Source organism: Bemisia tabaci, chromosome 5, assembly GCF_918797505.1.
Source record: "Bemisia tabaci chromosome 5, PGI_BMITA_v3".
In the NCBI taxonomy this organism is placed as follows: domain Eukaryota; kingdom Metazoa; phylum Arthropoda; class Insecta; order Hemiptera; family Aleyrodidae; genus Bemisia; species Bemisia tabaci.
In genome coordinates this window covers 18,375,231-18,389,510 of record NC_092797.1, presented here as the reverse complement: position 1 = coordinate 18,389,510, position 14,280 = coordinate 18,375,231, and the positions used below count along the sequence as shown (strand labels likewise).

Below are 14,280 nucleotides of genomic sequence, written 5' to 3'. Positions count from 1 at the left end.
TTTTTTTCAGTTTGGATACGACAATGTAAAGAAGGTTTAATCAGGTACCTACCTTATTTAGGTAGCTGTAGTTGTGTACCGAACTATGTCAGAATAAGGTCTTGTCAAGAACTGTAGCTGTGCAAATTGTACCAGTGGAACTCTAAGGTCGTGTTTAGACCTATATCTGAGTAAACTATTTCGGGTCAGTAGTTTTTTTTCTGATTTGAGAAATAGTAAAAAAGTATCATCTCTCACCAAATTTTACACTAGAATTTTTCAGAATGTTTTCCGGCCAACCAAACCTTCATGTCTCTAAAATACGATCGAAGTTTTTTTTGTGCAAGAAGGCTTTTTCTAAAGGATGGAGCCTGATCTATCGAGGAATTCAATGTTTGCAGATCTGTAGATTCTTTAACGCGCGATCAAACTAATCGAGTCGAATTCTCCTCTAGCTAATGACTGATGAAATTCCTGAGCGACGTGTTTCAAATCTAACGTGGATTTCTTTCCGACCAGAACCGAGGAAAGGTAGATTCCGTGGCAGCAAACATTTAATCGTTTTAATGGGTTTTTTTTCTTCTAGATATGCGCTATAATTATACTGTGATAACGACAGGCAGCCTTGAATTTACAAGGTTTGTATACAACAGGGCAGGACTACATTATTTTGGGCGTGCAGGAAGTCGTGAAGACAAGTCCTAGAGGAACTTGAAGTCTTAATTCAACAGAGGCAAGCACACAGGTTTAGGCAGAAAATTTGAAAAAAGGAGATTACCGCGAAGCGATGAGTGTCCAGCGAGAATTTTCAACTGACCTCGTCAGATCGACGTGCTCCTTCTCTTCAAAGAGTAATTTCTACGAAGAAACAACCTCTCTTACAAGAAGAAGTGGTTTAAACTATAAATTGTACCATATGAAGGTCGTATCTCAAAAAGAAAGAAACTAATCCCATAAATATTGGATATATCTTTAAGTGTTGCTTTTTTTAGTGCAGCACTCAAATATTATTAAATGTATTCTTCTATCTCTACTTACTAATCTATACACAAAACATGATTAAATATTCATATCTGTATGTATTTAATATCGTCGTATTATAATTTATATATAGCGGGAAGATAGCGGAAAGTGACCCTTCGCGAATAGGTACCAGAAAACAATATTTTTGTGCCAATTTTTTAAAAATAGTTCTGCACTCTAAACGGTGTGATAAAATATTGCATCAGGTGATCCAGTTCCTGTCTTTGTTCTCCTGATACACATTTAGGCCTCAGTAATTTTCGATTTTCTTCTATAATTATGTAGCCTTTAATTTTAAAGATTTTGGTTTTTTACTCTCAAATCAAATTCATTTCAGCAATTAATACGCTGCGTATGGGCCTTATCTTAGTCTCAAGAACCTCAAGAACGGAATTTAACTTTTCTTACAAAAGTAATCTAATTATGTGCTGCTCTCAAGTCACTGATGACATTACTCTTAACCCATTTTGTTCAAACACAACCGAAAAAACAACCCATAGTGCAGTAATCAATACATTATGCAATAGTGATCAATGGCCGTATGACTCTTATCTATTCTAATTATCAGTGAAATAATATCAGTCATATCCTGCCCACAACATGAATTCGCTCTTGTCCCACGACAAACAACTCGTGAGGTCATGAATCCTTGAAGGAGGGATTGCTTCTCTTTGAATGACATACGTCCGTGTCATTATTTTGTGATTGATTGATTGATTATTCACTATAAAATTGAGAATGACTCCTTTCAGGTATGGCGCTCGGTTCATTCATTAATATCAGTGGCGAGGCGTGAATGATCGATTATCGATATTCCCCCATTTGAAGCTATGTTAAAGAATCGATTATTAAGGTGCTCGTTGCGAACACCCTGTTTATCGATCCTTATCCATAGGTTTAAATGGCCGATCAATCGATGTATCGCAAAGCACGCCACGCGGCCACGCCACTGATTAATATTGTAGAATGAATTGAATAGCCGTAGATTTATCGTCGTGTTGCGTCTGCTTGCCAATTCTTTCTCCCCCTCCCCGACCATTTTTACACGGATTATCCGATCATCTTTTCATGGGTGCTGGTATTCATCTTATTCCGTTATCCGGATGAAGGGACGAAACTCCGTTGCAAGGTTGGAAAAGTGACTTAAGCCTTTCAATTATTTATAAAAGCGTACCTTTATAATTTTTGTCCAAAAGTTTTCGGATTTTGAAAAAATCGGAAATCGGATGAAAAATCGGTGAAATTTTCAGTCACTGAAAGCCTCAATCACAGTTACATGCTGAAACCTAAATTTCACCTCCAGCTCTTGGTTATTTTTTGCTTTAGAATAATAAACACCCAACATTGGAATACTGAGATATTCTTTAGTCAATCGTATTCTCCTCTATTCTAATGATAGAAGCGTAAAGAAAAGGTCGATATTCTTCTAAATCATTCTAACGACTGTACAGAACCTAAGTGTACGATAAGGTTTTGAAGTTTAAAATAGAGTTCATATATTTATCATTTAATTTGTACTGAATTAGTATTGAACAGTACCTATGTAATATTTCCCAAAATCTTCTAAAATGTCTGAAAAGTCTACGTCAAACTTCGCAAGGTTTTAGGAGAATCCTAGGATTTTTTTGGTTCTAAAGATGGAAAAATCCATGTTTTCAATTATCACTTATCACTTATCAACTATCACTATCCTTAGTCGCACTCTCATTCGGCTATCGTCTGATCTATCGAGTTTGTACTTGGCAACTTGCGCACCATCGTTGTCAAATCGAGTAATGAGTTAACATCGATATTATTTTTGACATAATGTGATACAGCTCCATTTGGCTACAGTGCCCTTCAGTGCGGCCGCAAGGAGGCAGTAGTGTTTTCCCATGACATACAAGTGACCTTAACACGACACTGTACGCATTTGCGCCCGTTCGGTCGCATCTCGCTGGTTGCCACCGGTTTGATTCAATGATTACAGTCATTTGCCTAAGCTTTTAATTTTTACAAATTGCTCTCCATATTTGTTTTGCACTTGGAAGTATTTCACTCTCAGGACTCTATTCTTACCGATTTTATTATTTATAGATTATTCCGCCACTAGAGGCTCCCTTCAGGAGCGGATTTTCTCCAAATTTGTAGGGGGCGGGGGGCTTAACTGACCTTGCCAAAAAGATATGTGGGAGTCTCTCCTTATTAAGGGACAGGAGGGTATGAAGTAAGGAAGGGGAGGCTTTGCGAGGTATCTTAAAAGTGCCGCATGGAGCCCCAAAAATCTGCCAAAAGTTGCCTCAGTAGGTTGGTTATTGAAATTGATGTCTAACTCAGTCTTTTAAGAGCCAATTTTCCTCGGAAAATCAATTTTTTCTTTAACTCGTATTATAATTATTATCAGTGAACGTGCTTCACGTCTACATGCCAAAATTCAAGCCAAAAATCATTTCCAGCCGTCGCAAATTGTTTGTTTCAGTTTCATGGAATAAACGTGTGAAATTGACCTTTTGACGCTTATGGTATTCATCTCGGAAGGGACGAAACGGGCATATTTATGAACTCGATATTGATACTGATGTGACCAAATAATTATGTTTTGACGGTAATGTACGTATTCCTAGTCCATAAATGAGTTACATCCATGAAATTGGTCCGATTGATGGGTAAATCAATTCAACTCTTCGATCCGGATCAGTATCTTGTTTATGAAAGAGGCAGAGTGCATATCGGTCGTACGGTAGTAGGTCCCACGGTCCATGTAGAGCAACAATAGATCGACTTTCTTCCGAACAAAAAAGTTTTATGGGTTTTCTTCCCTCAAGAATACTGGTGTTGCAGCTGATTCTTCTCATTCGATAATCGGTGTTGTCGTATTGCGTCATTGATACCGGTCCGAGTCCTTGCCGTCTCTATTTTTGGCAGGTGTCTACTGATTCGTTCTGTGAGATTGAGTTTTCGGAGGAATCTGATCGTGATTACATTACAGTTCATGAAACGTTGAAATCTTGTCTTTTATTGTCCGATATGCTACCTAGAGGAAGGAAGTTGGCTCCGCTTTTTAATCAACTTTAATTCTGAGGCATTGTTTTGTGAAGGCATGGGGGGGGGGGGGGGGCATGTCCTCTCCCCTTCTTCCTGCATTTTTAAGTTGACTTAATTCGGTCCATTTAAGCTGCTTGGTACTTTTGGCCTTTTCTTATCAATTTTAGGACATTTTAGTGAACGTTTGATGTATTTTTTGTTCCCTATATCAAATTTTTGGCTCCCTCAAACAAATGTTGTCCCCCCCCCCCAAATATCTTGCCAAAATTTCGCCCCAACCTCTGTGCAGAAACGCGTAACTGCTGAGTATGTATGCCTTTTACTCCACGTTTTACATTTCTTTTTATTTCTCCGTGCTTCAATGTATTTTCTGTGAGAGATACACAACTTTCCTTCATTCATTCATCAGTGTAGTACACCCCATACACATGGTTAGTAGATGTGTAAAGTGAGGGAAATCGTGAAATTGGCAACGCTGTTTTCCAATCGATGGCTCATACCTGTTTTCCACTGATTGTCGCTATGAATCAAGCCATGAGACGATTCTATCCTATCGCTAGAAATCCAGCATCCATCGATTTTGCTCCATAAAATGGAGACATTAAAACATCCTATTGGTACGACTCGAGTTTTAATGGCTTGATGGGAACCCGATTTCAAAAACAAAATTTTGTGTACAAAATAAATAGAGAACAATGACAACCGGCAACGGTTGCTTATTAGTTTACAAACAAAACTATCCTCTGACCTCTCTTTCGTCATGTCAGGACTTATTTTTATTGACGATCAGAGGCTCAAATATACTTTTGAATCATGACCTTAGTTAGTTATACCCTAAAAGTAAACTGTATTTGTATTTGTCAGTATAGTACTTGGATTAGCTATTTTTCCTCCTAAAGGCAACTTACTCGATCCTACGTGATATTTGTTACCCTATCATTGTCTTTCAGCAGATATTCGTTAGATTTTCTCAAAAGCAAAGGACTAATTATTGAAATTTCTAGACAAAGCGAGACAAAGAAGACATGGGGAGTATGGAGCGATCCCATTGGTTGCAACTGGTGGTTCTTAGAAGGCTAAGGGGAAAATGATGGACTAACGGACTTCCACCAATAGGATCGCCCCATTTTCCCTCTGTCTTTCAAGTCCACTGCTTTGTCTATCAATTTCAACAATTAGCCCGCAGACTTAGATGTGAGAAAACAAACAATCCCGCAAACTCTTGTCGATCTTTTTCGCGTGTGGTGCCGTTTCGCCCTCTTTGATGTATGAGGAGAATTCAAAAGGTATGAAACTTCAAATATCACACCTTTGGGCTTATTCTTGAAATTGATAGACGAAGCGATAAATAAAGAAGATGCAGGGAGTATGGAGCGATCCTATTGGTTAATTTGGGTGGTTCTTATAAACTTAGAGAGAAAAAGGTAGACTAATAACTATCGGGTCTCTCGTGAGTTGCCGTTAGTTAGTCTATTACCCACCTCCTTGGTCCATTCCAACTACTCTCTTCCGTCTTCCACCAATTGGATCCCTCCATATCCTTTTAGTCATCTTTGTCTATGACTTCGTCTATCAATTTCAACAATCAGCTCGCTGAGGAAGATTGATAGCATAGTGTACAAGATTTTATGTATATTTAGGTTAGGTTTTTCCAGATCATGACTATGGTAAATATGTCCAAAATCAAAGGAAGCCTCCCGACGACCTCCCTGATTGCAAGTTGAAGTTAGCCCGGAGTCGATAATGAAGTCCGCAAACAATGAGTCTCCCTTTGCCAGCACCGCCATGCTGAGGAAAAGCGCCGTATAAGCCTTCAGACGCTGCCAGATTTCCTTCACTAAAAACCGAATTTATTAGTAACATTTTGAATATTTTTTTCCCATAATGTTCAGACGATTTTGTACGCAATTTAATCTATAATATCTGGAAATGTCAAGGAAAAATGTGCATGAATGTCGTCAAAAACACTTGTTTTTTCAAGGGAAATTTGGCAACTCTCGAATGTTCATACGGCGTTTTTCCTTAGCACGGCAGAGCAGCGAGCATGGACGCTGCTTCATACATTCTAGCCGAGTTCACATCTCAGGGGTGTTGGGTGAAGTTGGGTGAAGCGGGTACCAGGGTACAATGAACATCCTCTAAAGAGCGTGAAGTGTAAAGCATGGTGTATTTGTGCAGTGCATGAATCGTGAGCGCCAGTATGAGTCCAGCACCAGCGTACCTGCAGACTACACGTTCCTCCGAAAATACTCACCTCAAGCACCGCACCCCGCATTGCTGTCACGTTGCCTCTAAATTGTCGCTTTTATTCTGCATATCCGATGGCATGCCGTAGAGTCCCTTTATACCCAGAGTTAAGACAACTCACTTTTGGTTGGGCTGAAAGTGGCCTAAAAAAAAATCCAATTCTGATTGGTTCTCGCTCATGGAGGCCGAAACGAGTGCACCAAGATGGCGGTACCTCGAATGTGAACAAGAATAATGAAAATATTACCTAATTGTGGTTTATCAAGAGTAAATTGTTATTTCCATAGGTCCAAAATGAAAATAGATTAAGAAATTATTCACAAACCAATCTCATTTTCTTTTTAATTGATCAATTTGTTGATGTTGTTGTTTTTGTGTGACAGACATCGCAGGATTCCTGATCCTTATCCCTCAATATCGTTCGTTTGGCTGCACTCGTTTCGGCCTCCATGGCCAGCAAAGGCCGGCTGCCAGTCAGCTGATAATCGAGTTGTCTTAACTCTGGGTATAAAGGGACTCTAGCATGCCGGAGTCCCTGTGTACTGAGAGTAAAGACAGTGCGAATCCAATTCTGATTGGTTCCCGTATTTTGGGCCTTCACAGTGTCACAAACGGGAATAAAGGTTATACATTTTCACCAATTGCAGAGATTATAAACTGGAATGGACCGGGGAATTGGAGTTACGGCAAGGAACAAATGGAATGAGAGAGGGGACGGAGACAGGTATTCGGAAATGGGTTGATCAAAGATTACAAAACACACCCGATTTGTGTAATCTTTATTCCCTTTTGTCAGTTTGTGACATCCATAAGCCGCGTTGTCTCAACTCTCTCTATCAAGGGACTCTAGCTTGCATGCTCTCCATTCTGCCCTGCTTAGGAAGAACGTCCGATGAGTATTCGAATGACACCGATTTTTTCTGAAAAATTATCTATTTCCGAGGATGGCTGTGAATTTTTTCTTCAAAAATTGCAGATAAATTAGACTGAATTTTGAACGATATCCCGCGGAAAATTCAAAGAACAATAATCCTTAACTTTTTTTAAAAATTCGGCATCCATCGGCAGGACTTTAGCAACGTCGAGATGTTCATACGTCATTTCGCCTTAACACAGCTGTATTACGGCACTTTCAAGGGTCCAAATGTGTCCAGTTTTTCGTTTTGAAATTCGAATTTGAACTGAAAATTTAATTTAGAAAGAAGTCGACCTGATCCTTAACCTAGCAGATTGTATCTCCAATCACGCAAATCCTTACGCTGTTGGGGTTTTCATTTGAAGAGGGACGGTGTAGAATTTTTTTAGAACGAAATCAATTAACTCGTTAGTCTCTTTGTGCAGTTTTACCATGAGCTGAGACGAAATATTTTCCCGGAAGCAACATACCGAAGTTTCACTTACCTTACGACGAGGTTACTGTTGGCTCGTGGAGGAGGCGAATCTTGTGATAACAGTTTGGCAGCGCTAGTGCGCCGAGAGCGTCAGTAATGCAGCGCAACCGTAAGGATTAATAGGAACGTGAGAAAGGCTATAGTGCTGCGGCCCGGCGCACAGTGGATCGGGTCAATGAGAGAGGTCGGACGAAATTTGGAAACTTTAAACGCGTATAACTCCGTTTATACAAAACTTTGAGGTTCTTAAAAAGATTCCATTGGTTTCCTCGTGGAATTTTCTTCCGTGTGGACACCTTGAACTTTTAAATATGACTAAAAAAGCATAAAAATTTGCGGTTTTAGTCAACAATGTTATGTCCCGCCTCTCTTATTGACTCGATCCAATGTGCGGCGCCGAGCGGCGAGAGGGGAACATCGGAATGCAGTGCCCAAGAGCTCCGCCTACGAGAGATGCAACACGCCGAACAAAAGGCATTAAAATTCCTCCAGTGGTACTCCTAGCCTCCGACTCAACTCAGCTCCGCAGCCTCAGCACTGTCTGTCGATCCGTGCTCGGTGCTCCATGTTCCTCTATGGATCGTTGTACAGCTTATTTACAGGAAAAGTATGGTTCCTGGAAGAGCCTCTTCCAATTGGCTCAGCATCCTTTCGCTCTAAGGAACTTCATGGGACCAAAAAATGGCAGACGTTGCCTGCAGATGATTAAAAATAACTGGAAATGAGGGTTTATTCGCTGGTATCACCGTAAACTTTACTCACATCACATAGTTTAGGCTTATTTATTACTCCTTTTTAAACTAATTTCCTGAATTCGCAGTATGAAAGACTTTCAGAAGTCTCCACTGTGGTAAAGTGGTGTCACAGGTTCGCAACTGCCGCCTAGAGTCGCGGACATTTCTGTTTTCATTCCAAGAGTTTCCATTGGACCCAGTGTCAGAGTACTCGCTCTCTTTCCCTCTCTCTGTAAAGAAAATCGTAGTAATCAGTGATAACTGCCCTTTTTTCAATTTTACTTTGTTTTGAACGGAGACTTTGGCTGTCTCTTCACATCTATGGTCCCTCCTAAAGCCGTTCCATACCGCTCCCCTGTAGCTGCCAAATGAAATGAATAAGGAGATTATGGGAGTTTTGCTTTACTTCTCCCATTCTTTGACTCATTTCATGATTTTTCTCAGCAAGAAAGTAAAACATTCTTGGAATGCCTTTATAGTTTCCAGGAATTGTATGACTATGGCGTTTCAAACCGATATTGATGTTATTTTGTTTCGTCTCTTCTTGTCTTATGGCTGTGATGTTGATGTGTACTCGCCTTTGTAATAAATTTTCCTGTTGATCTTTCTTCTGGGTGTAACTTAGTCTCCTTCTGTCACGATGTTTTTATCTAGTCAATAAGGTTGTTGTTCACACCTCCAGCGCTGAAACTTGCCAAGCTGATCGCGCTAACTTCTCTGCGGCAAGGTCGTTGGTACTGGCAAGAATGAATCACACTCTTGGAACTTCCATGACCGAAGCATTATTTTCTATTCGGTTTTTTTGTCATCAAACCCTAACCTAACTGACTTCGTTTGGTGCCCTCAACAAAAAAGCTCTTTTCAGAGTGAGAAGTTCAGTGAAAATGAAGGATAACCTAGATTAATTAAGTAAACGTCAGGAAGACGTTTAGATGACATTGTTGAAGGAAACGTGAGTATTTTATCAAAATTAAACATCGTAGGTAATGAAAAAAGTCTCTTTTGTAATTTTTAGCCAGAGTTCTCAGCTAATCTTAGCGATACAGTGATGCATAGAGGCATTTTTTCATGCTCAACAATGTAATTATAGTAATTTTTCAACACCAAAATCAGTTTTAAACCCAACTCAAAACTTTTACTATAGAAGCAAGTCGCATATACATAGCTGTCTTTGATTTCCATTGGTAAAACCTACTGTTGCCAACTTTTAAGAATCGATAGATGGATGCATTTGACCTATTTGTGACGTAGGTGTCGACTGTAGAATAGCACTCTTATAGAGAGGGTTGCAGTGGCGACAACTTGTCGTCCCTTTGACATAAGGGCATATCTCTATTTGCACTTGAGTTCTGAAAAGCATGGAGTTATATGGAGAACAGGGCTCACGTGGAAATAGAGATGAGCCATTACGTCACAGGGACGACGAGCTGGGTGAAGACGGGTCGGGAGAGCCGCAGCGTGACGTGACCCGTTGACGTGACGCATTTCCAGTGAAGCAACTGGCACTCGTCCACGCGGGAAGATTCCGTTCATTAGTTTTTCATGACGATGACGACGAGGGCGAGACGCCAGTTGCATGGTGCTCGTCGAGCGAAATGCCGCTGAAGCATTTTCGCTGGAAAATCCTAGAATGGGCACGCAGTTCGGCACTAGTCAGAACTGAAACGTTGACAAATACGAAGAACTGAAAATCAGCGATGCCAATGCAAGGTGGCTGACACCTCACGCTATTCGTGCTCTCTGTGTCCTCTGGACATTTTTGTCTTCAGGAATTTGGAAGGGTAAGAGCCGTACACTGCCGTGCCAAGGAAAAACGCCGTATGAACCTTTAGTCGTTGCCAAATTTCCTTCCATAAAACACAAATTTCCCGGTAAACTTATGAACATTTTCCTTCCAGTTTTTCAGATAATTTTGTTCGCAATTTCACCTAAAGTTCCTGAAAAAACCAAGGAAAAATATTCATAACTTTCCTCGAACATATACGTTTTACAGCCGTGCTAAGGAAGAACGTCGTATGAACATTCGGAGTTGCCAAATTTCCTTTGATAAAATGTTTATTTTTGAGGAAAGTTATGAATACGCCTTTTTTACATTTTCAGAATCTTTTAGGTGAAATTGCGAACATAATTATCTGAAAAAGTGGAAGGAAAATCTTCATAAGTTTACCAGGAAATTCGCGTTTTATCAAAGGAAATTGGGCAATGCCTAAAGGCTCATACGGCGTTTTTTCTTAGCACGGCAGTGTAGATCAGCGTATACGGTTGGGTTTGCATAACTGTATTTTGGTTTGTTCGACCGAACCACGAACCGGGAATTATTGCACGGGAAACTCATGTGAGCTATGATCGGACAATTTACTTACCGGGAGCGAGCGAACCGAACGAACCGAATTTTTGGTCATGCGAACTGGAAAATATAGCACATGTATGTACCGTATGTTAATATTTTCTCTTTCATTATACCTCTCGACTTTTACGGTAAGCATGAATGATGAAAGTTGATGAATGATAGACTCTACAGTCCACGATGGGTACGTCTCGTTCGGTTAAAATTATGTTTAAGCGTGCATATTCCCTAGAAGGCATCTCACTTTTCATAGTCTTACTTTGGTAAGCTTCAGTGTCACGTGAAGCATCGAGTTTCCCTTTAAAAGCATGGTCAGTACCGAGAGACATTGACGAATGGATCGCAGGTCAGATTTGTTCTCGACTCCTACTTTCTTGCTGCTGCGTTTGAGTCTTTCGCTCCCACCCAAGTCTCGAACACGAGTCGGACTTTCAACTTGATCTTCAAAACTTCTTTCCCGATCTTGCTCCATGAGTCGGTTTTATCTTCCTGTTTCTTCGTTGTTACGACTAAGAAACCCGAAGTGGTCGAGAGTTTGTCTGACAATGTCCTCTTTGTGAATTGCCCCGCGGCTCCACCACCATACACCTGAAAAATCGCTTAATTGTCATCGTAACGCGAAGGCCTGGTATTTTTAGACGAACTTTCGGTTCGGGGTGTCTTGACTTTTATACGACGATAAATGAAGTTAAAATTCAATACAGGTTCAGGGAAAAGCCCCTCTATACCCTCTATTATTATTGCTGTATTCTCAAATCCAGTACGGAGGTTTACGCCATTTTTTCGCGTTTCATTTTTTTACTCAAGTGTTCATTTTATTTTATTCAATCTGGTATACACATTTTTTTAGAAAGTTGACTGACTTGTTTACGAGAAATTAAAAATACTGGCTTTGTAGTATTTTAATCTTTTCAACATCTTTACTCTTCGGGAAAAGTGTTTTTATTCCTAAATTTATTTCAAACGCACAGTTGCAGTCAAATCTCTCTCTGATGTCCTACAGAGCATTATTCGCGTGCGAAAATACTTTGCTAGCTCGTTCAGATTTATTTCTTGATAAGTAGTTTTAACGTTTTTCTCTCTTACCGTGGCGTGACTGAAAATGCGCATCGTTTCCTCGAAAATCAAGTTTCAAGGAAAACTTGTTGGAGTCATTGAATTCGCAGGAGAGTCGTAAACTCTGCAAAATTTCTGGATTAAAGAAATACAAGTTGGTCTAAAAAGTTATACCAAGTAATTATAAACTGAATTTTCCACGCTGCTCAAGCTCATCCTCTTTGGACATGACTCCCCCCCCCCCCCTTTTTCCACTTTTGTTTATCCCTCTTATTCTTTTACTTTATTCCTCTACGTTTTCTGTTGCATTCCTAAAACCTCAACTCCTCTCCTATCCCCTTTCCTTCGTTGAATGAAAAAGGTAAATGAGTCACATAGCCATAGCTTTGCGAAATCCTAGGAACACAAGGATACCGCGTTTAGTGAACCATCTATAGTCTGTCCCAGATACGAAGAGCTCTGGAAAATCGGAATAATTTGCACGATGTAGAAGCAAGGTATCGTTCGCTCTATTGATACCCGTCTAATCACCGAGCCAACCCCGCACCGCACAGAGGGCTGGTTACGAGCTCCGCGGCGCGGCGGCGCCTTGCGTCGGGAATCCGCTCCTGGGTCCCGGGGAAAACCGGCCTCGTGCATCGCGTTAGTTCAGATGAACACTATCTAGCTTCTTATTGGTGGATGGTAATCAATCAATAAGGGATATAACGCAGTCCATTCTGTGCTTAATTCGCACTCGCATTCTGAACTTTACTGGAGGTAAAAATGGAGGTAAAACCTTTGGCCAGAGGAGCGACGATTAATGTCAATAATCAGGGATTTAAATCGCCTATCCCGGTCTGGAAATGCGAAGGGAGTATGCGTTGCCTCGAGGTGGCTTGCGACCCTCTGTGCGACGCATGTGAGAGGCGACGAGATGACAGGTGACGAGGGTCGAGGCACCCCAACCCGCCAAATAGTGCTAATTACTCTGATTTTCCAGAGCTCTTCGTATCTGGGACAGACTATAGTTGTCAGCATTCCTCGTAGGTGTGCGATTAGGTGTATACCATATATATATATACCCTCCCTTCAGCCTCATGACAGTGGAAACTTCCACTTTCGGAGCTCTTTCAACCTTTGTATCATCTTTTAGGTTGCTAAGAAACATGCCGAGCTATTCGTTCCGCAAACATGCAGTCGCCCAGTAAACTTGTAGGTTACACTACAGAACACGTAGCTCAAAAGTCAACAAGGAGCAAGATGAGTTATGTTGTACATTAAAAATGCTATACCCTCAACATTGAAATTTTCCACTGTTGCTGGGATATTATTGGAGGGCTTTTATTTGTCTCTGGAGTATATGCATACCTCCATGTGCAGTGCAGGTGCGTGATCTGGATGCAGTCGGAGGAATGCATTCATCTCTAAGGTCCCAGGCTCGATGCTCTGTGACGCCTCAAGTGTTTGCTTCATACCTTCTGTTTGTTAGTCAGGCCCCCAAATCAGGACCCAATGTCTCGGCCTGCAGGCGGCTCGAAGAAGAACCCTTTGATGAACTTGCCGCAGGTCCGAGATAGAAGAGCCTAATCACTGCTTAATGAGCTTTATTCGGTCTTCGATACAATCAACACCCCGACAATAGGACAGCGCCAAGCGAAAAAAAGTCTATCGACCGTCCAGCATGGACCTTCGATAGAACGCTAGGCGCCTGCGTCAAAGCTCACACCCGTGTCCAATATTTCGGGGCTTCGGAATTTCTCAGCCACCACTGGCGAGCTTTTCATCTCGGAGGGGAGACAAGTAAATTGTAGGCCGGAGCTTGCGTCCAAGTCGGAGATAATGGTTGTCAGAAAGAGTATACCTGTGTAATGGCGAGTGTAAGCTCAGCGTTTTGTTTGAGGCCGAAAGAATGCAAGGTCACTGGTTGTTGGTGGCTGGTTGCTGGTCGCTGTTGCTGGGCCGCCTGGCCTGGCAACAGGGAGTGGAATTCCAGCGAGTGAAGTGAGAGCCCGCTCCGGTGTAGCCGCCAAGCATGAATCATCTCCTATCGATGTTTCCCCGTTCGAAACTGTGATGAAGACTCGATTAGTAAGGCGACCGATCGATAGTCGATTCTTTTGCGTGAGTTCAAGTGGGAGGAGTATCGATGTATCGCAGGGCTCGGCTGCGGGCAGCATCACCTCTTGTTTATCACGTTTGATTCCTTTGAGAGTCGGTTCTCACGGCCTCACAGCGAGCTGGAGCTCCAGCCCAGCATCTCCCGGGCCTGAGGTGCCGATTTTGACTCCGGCTCGGCGCTTCGGCTCGGAGAGGACCAGCTCCAGCGGCCCAGCCAGCCAACCTCCATCCTCCCTCCACCGCCTTTCATCTCCGCACCGCCCACCCCGCCCCCGGCCCCAACTTGCATTCCTTTCCCATCCTCCAACTTTTCTGTGCCCTTTCCTCGCCGGCCTCCGGGGCTTTTGCGATCAACTCCGGCTCTGCAGACACCGCTCTT

At 41.8% G+C, this 14,280-nt stretch overlaps 1 protein-coding gene across 4 annotated transcripts in view; it reads left to right on the top strand.

Moving 5' to 3' along the window:
- Positions 1-14,280, top strand: part of LOC109044806 (death-associated inhibitor of apoptosis 1) — a 183,767-nt gene that overhangs the window by 130,178 nt on the left and 39,309 nt on the right. The gene's annotated exons all lie outside the window — the stretch shown is intronic.